Source organism: Scyliorhinus canicula, chromosome 7, assembly GCF_902713615.1.
Source record: "Scyliorhinus canicula chromosome 7, sScyCan1.1, whole genome shotgun sequence".
NCBI classification, from domain to species: Eukaryota; Metazoa; Chordata; class Chondrichthyes; order Carcharhiniformes; family Scyliorhinidae; genus Scyliorhinus; species Scyliorhinus canicula.
Window position 1 is genome coordinate 210,935,277 of NC_052152.1, and position 18,331 is coordinate 210,953,607.

Consider the following 18,331-nt stretch of genomic DNA (forward strand, 5'->3'; position numbering starts at 1 on the left):
GCTGCTTTGCGGGAACTCTCTCTCACACCTCCCGCTGCTTTGCGGGAACTCTCTCTCGCTCTCACCGCTTTGCGGGAACTCGCTCTCTCTCACCTCCCGCTGCTTCGCGGAAACGCTCTCTCTCTCACCTCCTGCTGCATTTTCTTTTAGAGAAATACAGCACAGAACAGGCCCTGCGGCCCACGATGTTGTGCCGAACTGTTGTCCTAGGTTAATCATAGACTATCAATAGAATTTTGGACACCAAGGGCAATTTATCATGGCCAATCCACCCAACCTGCACATTTTTGGACTGTGGGAGGAAACCGGAGTACCCAGAGGAAACCCACGCACACACGGGGAGCATGGGCAGACTCCACACAGACAGTGACCCAAGTCGAAATCGAACCTGGGACCCTGGAGCTGTGAAGCAATTGTGCTATCCACAATGCTACCGTGCTGCCCTTAAGAAGAAATTAATCTACACTCCATTATTCTACCCTAATCCATGTATCTATCCAATAGCCGCTTGAAGGTCCCTAACGTTTCCGACTCAACTACTTCCACAGGCAGTGCATTCCATGCCCCCACTACTCTCTGGGTAAAGAACCTACCTCTGACATCCCCTCTATATCTTCCACCATTTACCTTAAATTTATGTCCCCTTGTAATGGTTTGTTGCACCCGGGGAAAAAGTCTCGGACTGTCTACTCTATCTATTCCCCTGATCATCTTATAAACCTCTATCAAGTCGCCCCTCATCCTTCTCCGTTCTAATGAGAAAAGGCCTAGGACCCTCAACCTTTCCTCGTAAGACCTACTCTCCATTCCAGGCAACATCCTGGTAAATCTCCTTTGCACCTTTTCCAAAGCTTCCACATCCTTCCTAAAATGAGGTGACCAGAACTGCACACAGTACTCCAAATGTGGCCTGACCAAGGTTTTGTACAGCTGCATCATCACCTCACGGCTCTTAAACTCAATCCCTCTGCTAATGAACGCTAGCACACCATAGGCCTTCTTCACAGCTCTATCCACTGGAGTGGCAACTTTCAATGAACTATGAACATAGACCCCAAGATCTCTCTGCTCCTCTACATTGCCTAGAACCCTACCGTTAACCCTGTATTCCGCATACATATTTGTCCTTCCAAACTGGACAACCTCACACTTGTCAGGGTTAAACTCCATCTGCCACTTCTCAGCCCAGCTCTGCATCCTATCTATGTCTCTTTGCAGCCGACAACAGCCCTCCTCACTATCCACAACTCCACCAATCTTCCTATCATCTGCAAATTTACCGACCCACCCTTCAACTCCCTCATCCATGTCATTAATGAAAATCACAAACAGCAGAGGACCCAGAACTGATCCCTGAGGTACGCCACTGGTAACTGGGCTCCAGGCTGAATATTTGCCATCCACCACCACTCTGACTTCTATTGGTTAGGCAGTTTGTTACCCAACTGGCCAAATTTTCCACTATCCCATGCCTCCTTACTTTCTGCACAAGCCTACCATGGGGAACCTTATCAAATGCCATACTAAAATCCATGTACACTACATCCACTGCTTTACCTTCATCCACATACGTTGTCACCTCCTCAAAGAATTCAATAAGACTTGTAAGGCAAGACCTACCCCTCACAAATCCGTGCTGACTATCCCTAATCAAGCAGTGTCTTTCCAGATGCTCAGAAATCCTATCCCTCAGTACCCTTTCCATTATTTTGCTTACCACCGAAGTAAGACTAACTGGCCTGTAATTCCCAGGGATATCCCTATTCCCTTTTTTGAACAGGGACACGACATTCGCCACTCTCCAATCCCCTGGTACCACCCCTGTTGACAGTGAGGACGAAAAGATCATTGCCAACGGCTCTGCAATTTCATTTCTTGCTTCCCATAGAATCCTTGGATATATCCACCCAGGCCCGGGTGACTTGTCTATCCTCAAGTTTTTCAAAACGCCCAACACATCTTCCTCTTCCTAACAAGTATCTCCTCGAGCTTACCAGTCTGTTTCACACTGTCCTCTCCAACAATATGGCCCCTCTCGTTTGTAAATACTGAAGAAAAGTACTCGTTCAAGACCTCTCCTATCTCTTCAGACTCCATACACAATCGCCTGCTCCTGTCCTTGATCGGACGTACCCTCGCTCTAGTCATTCTCATATTTCTCACATATGTGTAAAAGGCCTTGGGGTTTTCCTTGATCCTACCCACCAAAGATTTTTCATGCCCTCTATTAGCTCTCCTCATCCTTTTCTTCAATTCCCTCCTGGCTATCTTGTTGCTTTGCTCTCTCTCTCACCTCCCGCTGCTTTGCGGGAACTCTCTCTCTCACTACCAGCTGCTTTGCCGGAACTCTCTCGCTCTCTCTCTCTCTCGCCTCCCGCTGCTTCGCGGAAACTCTCTCTCTCACCTCCCGCTGCTTTGCGGGAACTCTCTCTCTCACTACCAGCTGCTTTGCCGGAACTCTCTCGCTCTCTCTCTCTCTCGCCTCCCGCTGCTTCGCGGAAACTCTCTCTCTCACCTCCCGCTGCTTTGCGGGAACTCTCTCTCTCACTACCAGCTGCTTTGCCGGAACTCTCTCGCTCTCTCTCTCTCTCTCGCCTCCCGCTGCTTCGCGGAAACTCTCTCTCTCACCTCCCGCTGCTTTGTGTGAACTCTCTCTCTCGCCTCCCGCTGCTTTGTGGGAACTCTCTCTCTCTCCTCCCGCTGCTTTGTGTGAACTCTCTCTCGCCTCCCGCTGCTTTGCGGGAACTCTTTCTCTCTCTCTCACACCTCTCTTTGCTTTGCGGGAACTCTCTCTCTCACACCTCCCGCTGCTTTGCGGGAACTTTCTCTCTCTCTCTCACACCTCTCTTTGCTAGCGGGAACTCTCTCTCTCACACCTCCCGCTGCTTTGTGGGAACTCTCTCTCTCTCACACCTCCCGCTGCTTTGTGCGAACTCACTCTCTCTCTCACCTCTGGCTGCTTCACGGGAACTCTCTCTCTCTCACCTCCCGCTGCTTTGCAGGAACTCTCCCTCTCACACCTCTCTTTGCTTTGCGGGAACACTCTCTCACCACCCACTGCATCGCGGGAACGCGCTCCCTCTCTCACATACCTCTCTTTGCTTTGCGGGAACGCTCTCTCTCTCACCACCCGCTGCATCGCAGGAAGGCTCCCTCTCTCTCACACCTCCCACTGCTTTGCGGGAACTCTCTCTCACGCTCAACTCCCGCTGTTTCGCGGGAACACTCGCTCTCTCTCTCACCTCCCGCTGCTTTGTGCGAGCGAACTCTCTCTCTCGCACCTCCCGCTGCTTTGTGCAAACTCTCTCTCTCTCACACCTCCCGCTGCTTTGCGGGAACGCTCTCTCTCTCACCACCCGCTGCATCGCAGGAAGGCTCCCTCTCTCTCACACCTCCCGCTGCTTTGCGGGAACGCTCTCTCTCTCACCACCCGCTGCATCGCAGGAAGGCTCCCTCTCTCTCACACCTCCCGCTGCTTTGTGGGAACTCGCTGTCTCTCACCTCCCGCTGCTTCGCGGGAACACTCTCTCTCTCACCACCCGCTGCATCGCAGGAAGGCTCCCTCTCTCTCACACCTCCCGCTGCTTTGTGCGAGCGAACTCTCTCTCTCTCTCTCGCACCTCCCGCTGCTTTGTGCAAACTCTCTCTCTCTCGCACCTCCCGCTGCTTTGCGGGAACTCACTCTCTCTCACCTCCGCTGCCTTGTGCGAGCGAACTCTCTCTCTCACCTCCCGCTGCTTTGCAGGAACTCTCTCTCTCTCTCATCTCCCGCTGCTTTGCAGGAACTCTCTCTCATCTCCCGCTGCTTTGCAGGAACTCTCTCTCACCTCCCGCTGCTTCGCGGGAACTCTCGCTCCTCCCGCTGCTTTGTGGGAACTCTCGCTCCTCCCGCTGCTTTGTGGGAACTCTCGCTCCTCCCGCTGCTTTGTGGGAACTCTCGCTCCTCCCGCTGCTTTGTGGGAACTCTCTCTCTCAACTTCCGCTGCTTTGCGGGAACTCGCCAGCTCCCGCTGCTTTGCAGGAACTCTCTCTCTCTCTCTCTCTCTCACCTCCCGCTGCTTTGCGGGAACTCGCCAGCTCCCGCTGCTTTGCGAGAGTTCACTCTCTCTCCTCCTGCTGCTGCTTCACAGGAACTCTCTCTCTCTCTCTCTCTACTCCCGCTGCTTTGTGGGAGCTCTCTCTCCCTCACCTCCTCCTGCACAAAAGGCTGCTGCATAAGATAAAGGCGCATGGTGTTACGGGTAAAGTATTAGCATGGATCGAGGATTGATCAACTAACAGAAAGCAAAGGTTGGAGATAAATGGGTGTTTTTCTGGTTGGTGATCAGTGGCTAGAGGTGTGCCTCAAGGATCAGTGTTGGGTCCGCAATTGTTTACAATTCACAGCTGAGTCCACAAAAAGATCAGCCATGATCTTATTGAATGGCGGAGAAGCTTGAGGGGCCAGATGGCCGACTCCTGCTCGTAGTTCTTATGTGTTATGTGGCACTACCACGGTGCTAAATGGCGAGGCTTTGAACAGATTTCGCAACTCAAAACTGAGCATCCATGAGGCGCTGTGGGCTATCTGCAGCCGCAGAATTGTACTCAAACACAATCTGTAATTTCATGGCCCGGCATATCCCAAGCCAGAGGATCAACCCTGGTTCAATGAAGTGTGCCAATTGGCATGCCAGAAGCAACATCAGGCATAGCTATAAATGGGATGTCGACCTGGTGAAGCTAGTACACAGGACTACTTGTGTGCCAAGCAGCATAAGCAGCAAGTAATAGACAGGGCCAGAACCACAATCAACTGACCAGATCTAAGCTCTGCAGCTGTACAAAGACAAGACTGATGCATTTGCAACAATCCTTAACCAGATCGATTACATGACCTATCGACCTTTTCAGCATCACAGATGCCAGCCTTCAGCATGATATTAAGAAATAGCTGAAGGCACTGGATACTGCAAAGGATATGGGCCCTGACAATATTACTGAAATCTTGTGCTCCAGAACTTGCCGCACATCTAGCCAAGCTGTTCCAGTACAGCTACAACACTGGCATCTACCCAGCAATGTGGAAATGTGATACCCACATAGATGTTGTTTCCACGGGATCCTCTCTAAGTACAGCACTTGCTAATATCTTTGCCGGTTTCCACAAGAAATGACTCTTTTACAGAATTACACCTAACCTCCTGTCCTTTGTTATGGACAGGGTTCAGGAAACTCCAAAATACATCATGGGGTTCACCTGACCTACAACGGTTTATCAATTTTGTTTACGATGAGCACAATGGCCTGCCTTTCAGGTGTTATTCAACAGAGGCCGTAAGCACTTTTAGTCAAAAACAATCTTTATTCTACGAATTTAGTTAACATTTTTATAAACACACACTGTAAGCATTTTTATCAACTACAAACATAAATACCCCACACAGCTACAATAATCTATGTATCACCCTTAATAAATTCCCCTCTTTAACTGTTCCAATTTAGTAACAAAATCCCATAAACCAGAAACCTCTTTTCAAAGGTGTGGCCCAACACACGGCACTCTTACAGTCTTTCTAAGACTTGGTATGGACACACCTGTTTCCTTTCCAACACAGGTTTGAATTCCTTCCAGAAAGCAGTTATCACTTAAGTTATCAAGTAATCTTGTTTAGCACAGGGCTAAATCGCTGGCTTTGAAAGCAGACCCAGGCAGGCCAGCAGCACGGTTCAATTCCCGTACCAGCCTCCCCGAACAGGCACCGGAATGTGGCAACTAGGGACTTTTCACAGTAACTTCATTTGAAGTCTACTCGTGACAATAAGCGATTTTCATTTCATTTCAATCTGGAAACAGCTTTTAAACTGAAGATAGAAATGAAACGAAAATCGCTTATTGTCACAAGTAGGCTTCAATGAAGTTCTGTGAAAAGCCCCTAGTCGCCACATTCCGGCGCCTGTTCAGGGAGGCTGGTACGGCAATTGAACCCACGCTGCTGGCCCTGTTCTGCTTTACAAGCCAGCTCTTTAGCCCACTGTGCTAAACCAGCCCCTTGGAAAGAGACACACTTCTTTCCAACCTGTGCAATACAAAACCAGGTCAAACTCAAAGCGAAAGTAAAACTCAGAGCCACAACCCAGCTCCACCCACACAATGACATCACTGAAGCCATGTGATAAAACAAAAACATTAAACTAATGTGGCAGGGATATGGGAACCGATGCAGGAAGTTGGAAGGTAGTAAAACAGGGACAGAAGCAAAAGGAAGGGGAAAAATGGAAGGCAGAGAAGGCATTGTCAAAAATCAAAAAGGGTGACAGTGCAAGGTACAGTGACTGAGGGGAGCTCAGTGAATAGGCCCAGTAATACTAAAAGGAATAAAACTGGAGATGTTAAGATTCAAAACAGAGGTAAAAATACCAACATAAGGGTACTTTACCTGAATGCTCGTAGTATTCGGAATAAAGTAAATGAGTTGATTGCATAAATCATCGTGAATGACTATGATTTAGTGGCCATTACTGACACATGGTTAAAGGATGGCCACGACTGGGAGTTAAATATCCAAGGGTATCAAACTATTCGGAAGGACAGAGTGGATGGTAAGGGAGGTGGTGTTGCTCTGTTATTTAAGGATGACATCCGGGCAATAATAAGGGATGACATCGGTGCTATGGAGGATAAAGTTGAATCCATTTGGGTGGAAATCAGGAGTAAAGCGAAAAAGTCACTCATAGGAGTAGTCTATCGGCCACCAAATAGTAACGTTATGGTGGGGCAGGCAATAAACAAAGAAATAACTGATGCATGCAGAAATGGTACAGCAGTTATCATGGGGGATTTTAATCTACATGTCGATTGGTTTAACCAGGTCGGTTTATAGAATGTATCCGCGATAGTTTCCTAGAACAGTATGTAATGGAACCTACGAGGGAACAAGCGGTCCTAGATCTTGTCCTGTGTAATGAGACAGGATTGATTCATGATCTCATAGTTAGGGATCCTCTCGGAAGGAGCGATCACAATATGGTGGAATTTAAAATACAGATGGAGGGTGAGAAAGTAAAATCAAATACTACTGTTTTGTGTTTAAACAAAGGAGATTACAATGGGATGAGAGAAGAACTAGCTAAGGTAGACTGGGAGCAAAGACTTTATGGTGGAACAGTTGAGGAACAGTACTTCCAAGCGATTTTTCACAGTGCTCAGCAAAGGTTTATACCAACAAAAAGGAAGGACGGCAGAAAGAGGGAAAATCGACCGTGGATATCTAAGGAAATAAGGGAGAGTATCAAATTGAAGGAAAAGGCATATAAAGTGGCAAAGATTGCTGGGAGACTAGAGTACTGGGAAATCTTTAGGGGGCAACAGAAAGCTACTAAAAACGCTATAAAGAGTAAGATAGAGTAGGAGAGTAAACTTGCTCAGAATATAAAAACAGACAGTAAAAGATTTTACAAATATATAAAACAAAAAAAGAGTGGCTACGGTAAATATTGGTCCTTTAGAGGATGAGAAGGGAATTTTAATAATGGGAGATGAGGAAATGGCTGAGGAACTGAACAGGTTTTTTGGGTCGGTCTTCACAGTGGAAGACACAAATAACATGCCAGCGACTGATAGAAATGAGGCTGTGACAGGCGAGGACCTTGAGAGGATTGTTATCACTAAGGAGGTAGTGATGGGCAAGCTAATGGGGCTAAAGGTAGACAAGTCTCCTTGCCCTGATGGAATGCATCCCAGAGTGCTAAAAGAGATGGCTAGGGAAATTGCAGATGCACTAATGATGATTTACCAAAATTCACTAGACTCTGGGGTGGTCCCGGTGGATTGGAAATTAGCAAACGCGACACCACTGTTTAAAAAAGGAGGTAGGCAGAGAGTGGGAAATTATAGGCCAGTGAGTTTAACTTCGGTAGTAGGGAAGATGCTGGAATCTATCACCAAGGAAGAAATAGCGAGGCATCTGGATAGAAATTGTCCCATTGGGCAGACGCAGCATGGGTTCATAAAGGGCAGGTCATGCCTAACTAATTTAGTGGAATTTTTTGAGGACATTACCAGTGCAGTAGATAACGGGGAGCCAATGGATGTGGTATATCTGGAGTTCCAGAAAGCCTTTGACAAGGTGCCACACAAGAGGTTGCTGCATAAGATAAAGATGCATGGCATTAAGGGTAAAGTAGTAGCATGGATAGAGGATTGGTTAATTAATAGAAAGCAAAGAGTGGGGATTAATGGGTGTTTCTCTGGTTGGCAATCAGTAGCTAGTGGTGTCCCTCAGGGATCCGTGTTGGGCCCACAATTGTTCACAATTTACATAGATGATTTGGAGTTGGGGACCAAGGGCAATGTGTCCAAGTTTGCAGATGACACTAAGATGAGTGGTAAAGCGAAAAGTGCAGAGGATACTGGAAGTCTGTAGAGGGATTTGGATAGGTTAAGTGAATGGGCTAGGGTCTGGCAGATGGAATACAATGTTGAGGTTATCCATTTTGGTAGGTATAACAGCAAACGTGATTATTATTTAAACGATAAAATATTAAAGCATGCCGCTGTTCAGAGAGACTTGGGTGTGCTTGTGCATAAGTCACAGAAAGTTGGTTTACAGGTGCAACAGGTGATTAAGAAGGCAAATGGAATTGTGTCCTTCATTGCTAGAGGGATGGAGTTTAAGACTAGGGAGGTTATGTTGCAATTGTATAAGGTATTAGTGAGGCCACACCTGGAGTAGTGTGTTCAGTTTTGGTCTCCTTACTTGAGAAAGGACGTACTGGCACTGGAGGGTGTGCAGAGGAGATTCACTAGGTTAATCCCAGAGCTGAAGGGGTTGGATTATGAGGAGAGGTTGAGTAGACTGGGACTGTACTCGTTGGAATTTAAAAGGATGAGGGGGGAAACTTATAGAAACATTTAAAATTATGAAGGGAATAGATAGGATAGATGCGGGCAGGTTGTTTCCACCGGCGGGTGAATGCAAAACTAGGGGACATAGCCTCAAAATAAGGGGAAGTAGATTTACGACTGAGTTTAGGAGGAACTTCTTCACCCAAAGGGTTGTGAATCTATGGAATTCCTTGCCCAGTGAAGCAGTTGAGGCTCCTTCATTAAATGTTTTTAAGGTTAAGATAGATAGTTTTTTGAAGAATAAAGGGATTAAGGGTTATGGTGTTCGGGCCGGAAAGTGGAGTCGAGTCCACAAAAGATCAGCCATGATCTCATTGAATGGCGGAGCAGGCAGGAGGGCCAGATGGCCTACTCCTGCTCCTAGTTCTTCTGTTCTTATTTCTTAAAGGGACACTCCCATGACACCTTGAATATGTCTGATACAGCGATATTCGAATCTGCAGCTTCATGCAAGAATTTCTTTGCATAACGGATCCTGTGCTCAAATTCATTTTTGAAACAGAGCAGTCAAATTGACTTTTGTTTCAATGTGCTAGTTAAGAAATCTGCCAGTGGGACTTCCGGTTGCGGCTATGCGGAGCTAAGCTGCACGTTCGGCAGCTCCCGCCAGGAACGGACATTTGGGCTCTTTTAAGGGCCCCCAGCGGTACTTGCTCGACGGTTCCCGACGTGGAAAGGTGTCTGCAGCGGATCCCCAGTAGTCTATGGTCTTGACCAGGAGCGGGGCCAGCAGAATAGCGGTGGCAGCACCTAAGAAAAAGCGGGGGAAGAGAATCAAGATGGCGGCCGGCGGAGGCCTCGAGGAATGGAGGCAATGGGTGCAGGTGCAGCAGGAGACTCTCCAGCGCTGTTTTCAGGAGCTCAAAGTGGAGCTGCTGGACTCGCTGAAGGCGAACACGGACAAGCTGCTGGCGACGCAGACAGCCCAGGGGCTGGAGATCCGGGAGCTCCGACAATAAGCCTCTAAAAGAGAGGATGAGGCCGCGGCCCTCGCGGTAAAGATGGAGATGCACGAGGCGCTCCACAAGAAGTGGCAGGAGCGGTTTGAGGAGACAGAGAACCGGTCGAGGCAGAAAAACTTGCGGATCCTGGGCCTCACGGAGGGGCTGGAAGGGTCAGACCTGGGGGCCTATGTGGTTGTTTTGTTAAACTTGCTGATCTAGGTCATTCCAGGGGCCCCTGGAGCTGGAGGGGGCCCACAGAATACTGGGCAGGAGGCCCAAACCAAATGAGCCGCCACTGGCGGTGCTGGTGCGGTTCCATCAGTTCGTTGACCGAGAGTGCGTGCTTAGGTGGGCCAAGAAGGAGTGGAGCAACAAGTGGGAGAACACGGTAGTGCGCATCTACCAGGACTGGAGTGCGGAGGTGGCCAAGCGGAGTACCGGGTACAATCTGACGAAGGCGGTGCTCCACAGAAAGTGTGTGAAGTTTGGTATGTTACAGCTGGCACGTCTGTGGGTCACCTACAAGGACCGGCACTTTTATTTTCAGTCCCCGGAGGAGGCGTGGGCCTTTGTGCAGGGCGAGAAGTTGGATGCTGACTGAGGGTTGGGGGTTTATAAAGAACTGTGTTAACTTTTGGTGGGAAGGGTCTCTGTTTTATGCTGGTTGTGTGTTGTTTCTAGGGTGGGTGGGGTGCTGTCTTTTTTTCCGGGGGCGGGGTCGGGCAGAGGGAAAGCGCGGGCTTTTCTTCTGTTTCCCGCGCTGAGGGTGGATGGGGGCGAGGTCGGAGCTGAGAAGCGCAGGCTTTTTTCCCCACGCAAGAGCGGGAGGGGGAGGAGGAGGGTCTGCTGATGGGTCTGGGGGAGGAGGAGTAGCCCCACATTGGGAGGGGTCGGAGGGGTGGCGGGAGCTGCCGGGGTTAGCAGAAGTTAGCTGGCTCACGGTAGTGCTATGGTGGGAGTAACGCGGCTGAGAGGGGTCCTAGCCTTGGGGGGGGGGGGGGGGGGGGGGGGGGGGGGGGGGATTGTCGCCGTGGGGAACGGGCCGAGCGAGGGGCGCTGGCTAGTCGGCAGGGGAGGGGAGCAGGGAGCCCTCTGATCCGGCTGATAACTTGGAATGTGAGGGGGCTGAATGGGCCGGTCAAACGGGCCCGGGTGTTTAGGCACATGAAGGCGGGCGTGGCTATGCTGCAGGAGACACATCTGAAGGTGGCGGACCAGGTTAGACTGAGGAAGGGCTGGGTAGGCCAAGTATTTCATTCGGTGCTGGATGCAAAAAATCCGGGGGGGGTGGGGGCTTCTGGTGGGAAAAAGGGTGTCGTTTGAGGCGTCAAAGGTGGTGGCTGACAGTGGAGGGAGGTATGTGATGGTGAGCGGCAAGTTGCAGGGGGAGCGGGTGGTGCTGGTGAATGTCTATGCCCCAAACTGGGACGATGCGGGTTTTATGCAGCGCGTGTTGGGCCGCATTCCGGATCTAGAGACGGGGGGCTTGATACTGGGGGGGGGGGGGACTTTAACACGGTGCTGGATCCCCCATTGGATTGATCCATGTCCAGAATGGGCAGGAGGCCTGCGGCGGCTAAGATGTTGAGGGGGTTTATGGACCAGATGGGAGGGGTGAATCCGTGGAGGTTCGCGAGGCCGAGGGCCAGGGAATATTCATTTTTTTCCCACGTGCATGAAGCCTATTCCCAGATCGATTTTTTTGTCCTGAGGGGGCTGATCTTGAGGGTGGAGGATGCCGAGTATTCGGCCATAGTCATTTCGGACCACGCCCCGCACTGGGTAGACCTTGGGTTGGGGGAGGAGAGGGACCAGCGCCCGCTCTGGCGCCTGGAGGTGGGGCTGCTGGCGGATGAGAAGGTGGACGGGCGGTTCGGGGGTGTATCAAGAGGTACTTAGAGGCCAATGATAATGGGGAGGTCTGGGTGGGGACGGTTTGGGAAGCATTGAAGGCGGTGGTTAGAGGGGAGTTGATTTCCATCCGAGCCCACAGAGAGAGGGGAGCGCAAAGGGAGAGGGACAGGTTGGTGGGGGAGATGGTGAGGGTGGACAGGAGATACGCGGAGGCTCCGGAGGAGGGACTGTTGAGGGAGCGACGTAACCTTCAGGCCAGGTTCGACTTGCTGACCACCGGAAAGACGGAAGCTCAGTGGAGGAAGGCACAGGGAGCGGTGTACGAATATGGGGAGAAGGCGAGTAGGATGCTGGCGCATCAGCTTCGTAAGCTTCCAAAGATGTGCAGGTTGGGTGGATTGGCCATGATAAATTGCCCTTCGTGTCCAAAATTCTATGATTAACCTAGGATAAAAGTTCGGCAAAATATCGTGGGCCGAAGGGCCTGTTCTGTGCTGTATTTCTCTCTCTCTCTCTAAGCGTGGCGCGGCCAGGGAGATTGGTGGAGTGACGGATAGGGGAGGCAATGTGGTGCAAAGGGGGGTGGACATTAATGGGGTCTTCAGGGACTTTTATGGGGAATTGTACTGGTGGAGGCGGGGGGAATGGGGCGCTTTTTGGACAGGCTGAGATTTCCGAAGGTGGAGGAGGGACAGGTGGATTGAGCTGGAGGAGCTGGTCACTGGGATAGGCAGCATGCAGTCGGGGAAGAGGCCGGGGCCGGATGGCCGGATGGTCATAGGGATAGGCAGCATGCAGTCGGGGAAGGGGCCGGGGCCGGATGGCCGGATGGTCATAGGGATAGGCAGCATGCAGTCGGGGAAGGCGCTGGGGCCGGATGGGTTTCCGGTCGAATTTTACAAAATGTATGCAGACCTGCTGGGCCCCCTGTTGGTTAGGACCTTTAACGAGGCATGGGAGGGGGGGGCTTTGCCCCCGACTATGTCACGGGTGCTGATTTCCGTGATCCTTAAACGGGACAAGGACCCCCTGCAGTGTGGATCATATAGGCCGATCTCGTTGTTAAATGTGGATGCCAAGCTGTTGGCGAAGATCTTGGCCACAAGGATAGAGGACTGTGTGCCGGGGGTCATTCATGAGGACCAGACGGGGTTTGTGAAGGGAAGACAGCTGAACACCAATATACGTAGGCTTCTGAATGTTATAATGATGCCGGCGGTAGAAGGGGAGGCGGAGATAGTGGTAGCATTAGACGCGGAGAAGGCCTTTGATAGGGTTGAGCGAGGGTACTTGTGGGAGGTGCTGCAAAGGTTTAGGTTCGGGGAGGGGTTTGTCAGTTGAGTGAGGCTGTTATACGAGGCCCCGATGGCGAGCGCAGCCACGAATAGGAGGAGATCGGAGTACTTTCGGTTGCACCGGGGAACGAGACAGGGGTGTCCCCTTTCGCCCTTGCTCTTTGCGTTGGGAATTGAGCCCCTGGCCATGGCGATGAGGGAGTCGGGGAATTGGAGGGGTCTGGTGCGGGGTGGGGAGGAGCACCGAGTGTCATTATACGCAGATGACTTGTTGCTATATGTGGCGGACTCAATGGGGGGAATGCCGGAGGTGATGACGATCCTTAGGGAATTTGGGGGCTTTTCTGGGTATAAGCACAACCTGGGTAAGAGCGAGCTGTTCGTCGTGCACCCGGGGGATCAAGAGGAGTGGATTAGTAGGCTCCCACTGAAAAGGGCATGGAGGAGCTTTCGGTACCTGGGAGTCCAGGTGGCTAGGAGCTGGGGGGCACTTCACAAACTTAACCTCACTAGGCTGGTGGAGCAAATGGAGGAGGAGTTTAAAAGATGGGACATGTTGCCGCTGTCGCTGGCGGGCAGGGTGCAGTCCGTCAAGATGACAGTGCTCCCGAGGTTTTTGTTCCTGTTCCAATGCCTCCCCCATCCTTATCCCGAAGGCCATTTTTAGGAGGGTCAATAGAAGTATTACGGGATTTGTATGGGCGCATGGGACTCCGAGGGTGAGAAGGCTGTTTTTGCAGCGGGGCAGGGATAGGGGGGTGGGCTGACGTTGCCCAACATCTGTGGGTACTATTGGGCTGCCAACGCAGCGATGGTGCGTAAGGGCAGCACGGTAGCATGGTGGTTAGCATAAATGCTTCACAGCTCCAGGGTCCCAGGTTCAATTCCCGGCTGGGTCACTGTCTGTGCGGAGTCTGTCCGTCCTCCCTGTGTGCGCGTGGGTTTCCTCCGGGTGCTCCGGTTTCCTCCCACAATCCAAAGATGTGTGGGTTAGGTGGATTGGCCATGCTAAATTGCCCGTAGTGTCCTAAAAAGTAAGGTTAAGGGGGGGGGGGGGTTGTTGGGTTACGGGTATCGGGTGGATACGGGGGTTTGAGTCGGGTGATCATTGCTCGGCACAACATCGAGGGCCGAAGGGCCTGTTCTGTGCTGTACTGTTCTATATTCTAAGTGGGTAATGGACGGGGCAGGGGCAGCATGGAAGAGGATTGAGATGGCGTCCTGCGTGGACACGAGCCTGGAGGCGCTGGTAATGGCGCCGTTGCCGCTCCCTCCAACGAGGTATACCACGAGCCCGGTGGTGGCGGCTACCCTCAAACATTGGGGGCAATGGAGACGGCATGGGGGGAACTCAATGGAGTCCCCGATACGGGGAAACCACCAGTTTGTTCCAGGGAGCATCGATGGTGGGTTTCTTGGCTGGCATAGGGTAGGTATTAGGAGGTTGAGGGACCTGTTTGTGGATGGGAGGTATGCGAGCCTGGGTTAGTTAGAGTGGAAGTTTGGGCGCCCCCCCGGGGAACATGTTTAGGTACATGCAGGTTAGGGCGTTTGCGAGGCGACATGTGGAGGGGTTCCCTCTGCTGCCCCCACGTGGGATACGGGACAGGGTGCTCTCGGGAGTGTGGGTTGGAGGGGGGAGGATTTCGGACGTGTACCACGTCATGCAGGAGGTGGATGAGGCCTCGGTGGGGGAGCTGAAGGGTAAATGGGAAGAGGAGCTGGGTGAGGAGATTGAGGAGGGGACGTGGGCGGATGCCCTGGAAAGAGTGAATTCCTCCTCTTCCTGTGCGAGGCATAGCCTCATACAGTTCAAGGTGCTGCATAGGGCCCACATGACCGGGACGAGAATGAGTAGGGTTTTCGGGGGCGAAGACAGGTGCGCTAGGTGCTCGGGGAGCCCAGCGAATCGCGCCCATATGTTCTGGGCATGCCCAGCGCTGGGGGAGTTTTGGAAGGGAGTACCAAGGACGGCGTCAAGGGTGGTAGGATCCAGGGTCAAGCCAGGCTGGGGACTTGCAATCTTTGGGGTTGCAGTGGAGCCGGGAGTGCAGGAGGCGAAAGAGGCCGGTGTTCTGGCCTTTGCGTCCCTAGTAGCCCGGCGGAGGATTTTGCTTCAATGGAAGGATGCGAGGCCCCCAAGCATGGAGGCCTGGATCAATTATGTGGCGGGGTTCATCAAATTGGAGAGGGTGAAATTTGCCCTGAGGGGATCAGTACAGGGGTTCTTTAGGCAGTGGCAGCCTTTCCTTGACTTTGGGGGGGGGGGGGGGGGTTTGGTTTTGGGGGTTATTGTGTTATTTATTTTTGGTGTTGTTAATACGGTTTTCTTGCTATTATTTTATGTTTTTGATATGTTTTTGAAAACCTTAATAAAAAATTTTTTTTAAAATCTGCCAATGGGCTCCCTATGCTGTTGCCCAGAGGGTAACACAAGCCTTCCTTCACTGGCCAATATCCAGTTTGCATTCCTACAATTCCATGCACTATAAGATCGGCCTTATCAGGAACCTTGTAAATAGGGCCTGAACCATTTGCTCACTGTGCAAGCTTAATGTTAAAGTAAGGTGCTTAAAATCCATTCTGAAAGATATGGCTACCCTGATCAGATCACTGCTCACTGTATATCGCATAAACTCATGAATGGGCCTATGGTTGCCACTTTCAAAGAACAAAGAAAAATACAGTACAGGAACAGGCCCTTCGGCCCTCCAAGCCTGTGCCGATCATGATGCCCTAACTTAAAACAAAACCATCTGCTCTTACTTGGTCCATATCCCTCTATTTCCTCCCTATTCATGTACCCATCCAGATGCTTCTTTAATGTTGCTAATGTGCTGCTTCCACCACATCCTCTGGCAGCATGTTCCAGGCACCCACCACACTGTGTGAAAAACTTACCCTGCAACTCTCCTTAAACTTTCCCCCTCTCACCTTGAACCTGTGTGTCCTTGTAATTGACACTCCACCCTTGGAAAAAACTTCGGACTATACACACTGTCTATGTCTCTCAATTTTGTAGACCTCGATCACATCTCCCCTCAGCCTCATTCTTTCCAGTAAAAACAATCCTAGGTTATTCAATCTCTCCTCATTGCCAACACCCTCAAGACCAGGCAAAATCCTGGTGAACCTTCTTTGCACTCTCTCCAAAGCTTCCATGTCCTTCTGATAATGTGGTGACCAGAACTGCACGCAATACTCCAAATGCAGCCTAACCCAGGTTTTATACAGCTGCAACATGATTTCCCAACTCCTGTTCTCAATGCTCCAGCTGATGAATGCAAGCATGCCATATGCCTTCTTAATCACCTCCGCCACCTGCAAAATGCCCATCTACCTCAGAATAACTCTTTTAAGTTTAAGGTGTTGTTCAAAATGTTTAGACATGTGAAGTTAGCTGTCTCACACTATTACTATGGAGTAGCAGGAGTGCTATTCTTTACTGACAGGTTGCTGCCGTCAAGCCGCAAGGATTTTCTACCCATCACACAAATGAGTAATGTGGTATACGGATTTCAGTACCAGTGCGAGGTTGGTATGTAGGGTGGCGGATCATATCAAACAGCATGTCCCTTCAGCTGTTCACAGCAGGCAAAGTGCTGACCATTCGCAACCAGCCTGTGCTTGGAAAACTCAAACATCCAACATTAGATGTGATCCCATGATTGGACATCACTGCTAAACAATCCCGGGTTTGCGCTAGGAATTACACTAACAAATTTAAGATTAGCAGTGTGGCTCACTTATACGTGCTCGAAGCTACATATATTCAAACACAAGGGCCTTGTCCTTTGCAGACGGAAGGAGTATGTCCACACATTGTGCCTTTTTCAACTAAACAAAAAAGTAAAGTTTGCCGTCATTCCCTGGTTCATTCCTCACAGCAATGCCTTGACTAGAGTCAACTAGCATGGTTTAATTTTAAAACTGGGCAGTTAACTGTTCCCTGGTGTATTCTGTGGCAACACCTCTACCATTCAGCACTCTCTTCACATGCAGTACAAATTGCTCCCTTTAAAACTGGTATTCATGCAAATTTATTCTGATGAGATCAAGACGACAAACAACAGCATGTTTCTTCTTTCAGAAATATTTGAGGACTGTTCTCATTGGAACAGAGAAGGTTAAGGAGTGACTTAATAGAGATTTCCGAAATGAGATGTTTTGATGAGGTAAGAAAGATGGAACAAAATATTTAAAAACAAGTAAAGATTGTTTCCTCTTGCAAGTAGGTCAATAACGAGGAATCACAGGTGCAAAACCTTTGGGGAAAAAAAGACGGAGAAGGTAAATGAGAATGTTTTCCCACACTCAGCTGTGGGGAGTTGGAACACTACTGCAAAGGTGATGCAAGCTGGTTCAAAAAATAATTTCAGGAGAGAAACAGGTAGTTGAAGATGAGGATGATTACAAACAGAAAATGGCCACGTGGGATCAAGCTCAACTGCTCTTTCAAAGAGCTACCCCATGGGTGGTGTCAAATGGCATTTTCTGTTCTGCAAGTTTATATAATTCTGATTCCATTGGAATAGAGTACCCTAGAACTTTCCTACACAAACATTTAACTAAAGGAATTAAACTATGCAACTCATTATCAATGGACCCAAAAATGGTAATTAGTTTTTCTGCTGAACTCACTACTCAGGATTAATGTAAAGTCTAGCCTCAGAAAACTGAAGTAAACTGGTCATTCAGTCAGGCAGCAAAAGAACCATCCGTGTGTGGCATGGGATGGTGCTTCAGCATAAAAGATGATGAAGGGGAGAGCGAGCACAGATGGATTCAGCTGGCCTGCTCCCAAACACAGGATTTCTTGTTGCAACAATTATCTATCATAGTCCCAGATTGACTATTGTGACACTACTCTTTTCATTTGCCATGTTTTCACACAGAAAAGACAACAAAGAGGCTGTTCTGATTGCCAAGATGCACTGTAGCCTTTTCCTATCATTGTTGTAGATGTCCTTACCTTCTAGCTGCAATAGGTGGCACTGCACTGCACAATTTAATAGACCACATTACTTACTGCACAATGCTTTGAACCACAGGCAGGAGTTTCAGCGGTGCCCGTGGGCTTGTGAGCCATTACTGAAACAACGAGCGGTTGGAAATGGTGGATCACATTCTAGTGTGATTGCACTGCACCAAGTTAACAGTGAGCTGAAGTAGAGAGGTAAATCCTGCTGCTTGGTAAATGATTGGCCGACTGCATCTTGAACCTGTAAAGTTCTGCTTACCACAGGTAAGTTATTACAGCTGTTGAAAGGGTTCAGGAGAGCAAGCAGAATGATCAACGGAATGGCAGGATTAGATGATTAGGAGTGATGATATCATTGGGCCAGTTTTCA

At 50.0% G+C, this 18,331-nt stretch overlaps 1 protein-coding gene across 3 annotated transcripts in view; it reads right to left on the reverse strand.

Moving 5' to 3' along the window:
- LOC119969774 (short transient receptor potential channel 4-associated protein-like) overlaps window positions 1–18,331 on the reverse strand; it is a 119,834-nt gene that overhangs the window by 66,387 nt on the left and 35,116 nt on the right. The gene's annotated exons all lie outside the window — the stretch shown is intronic.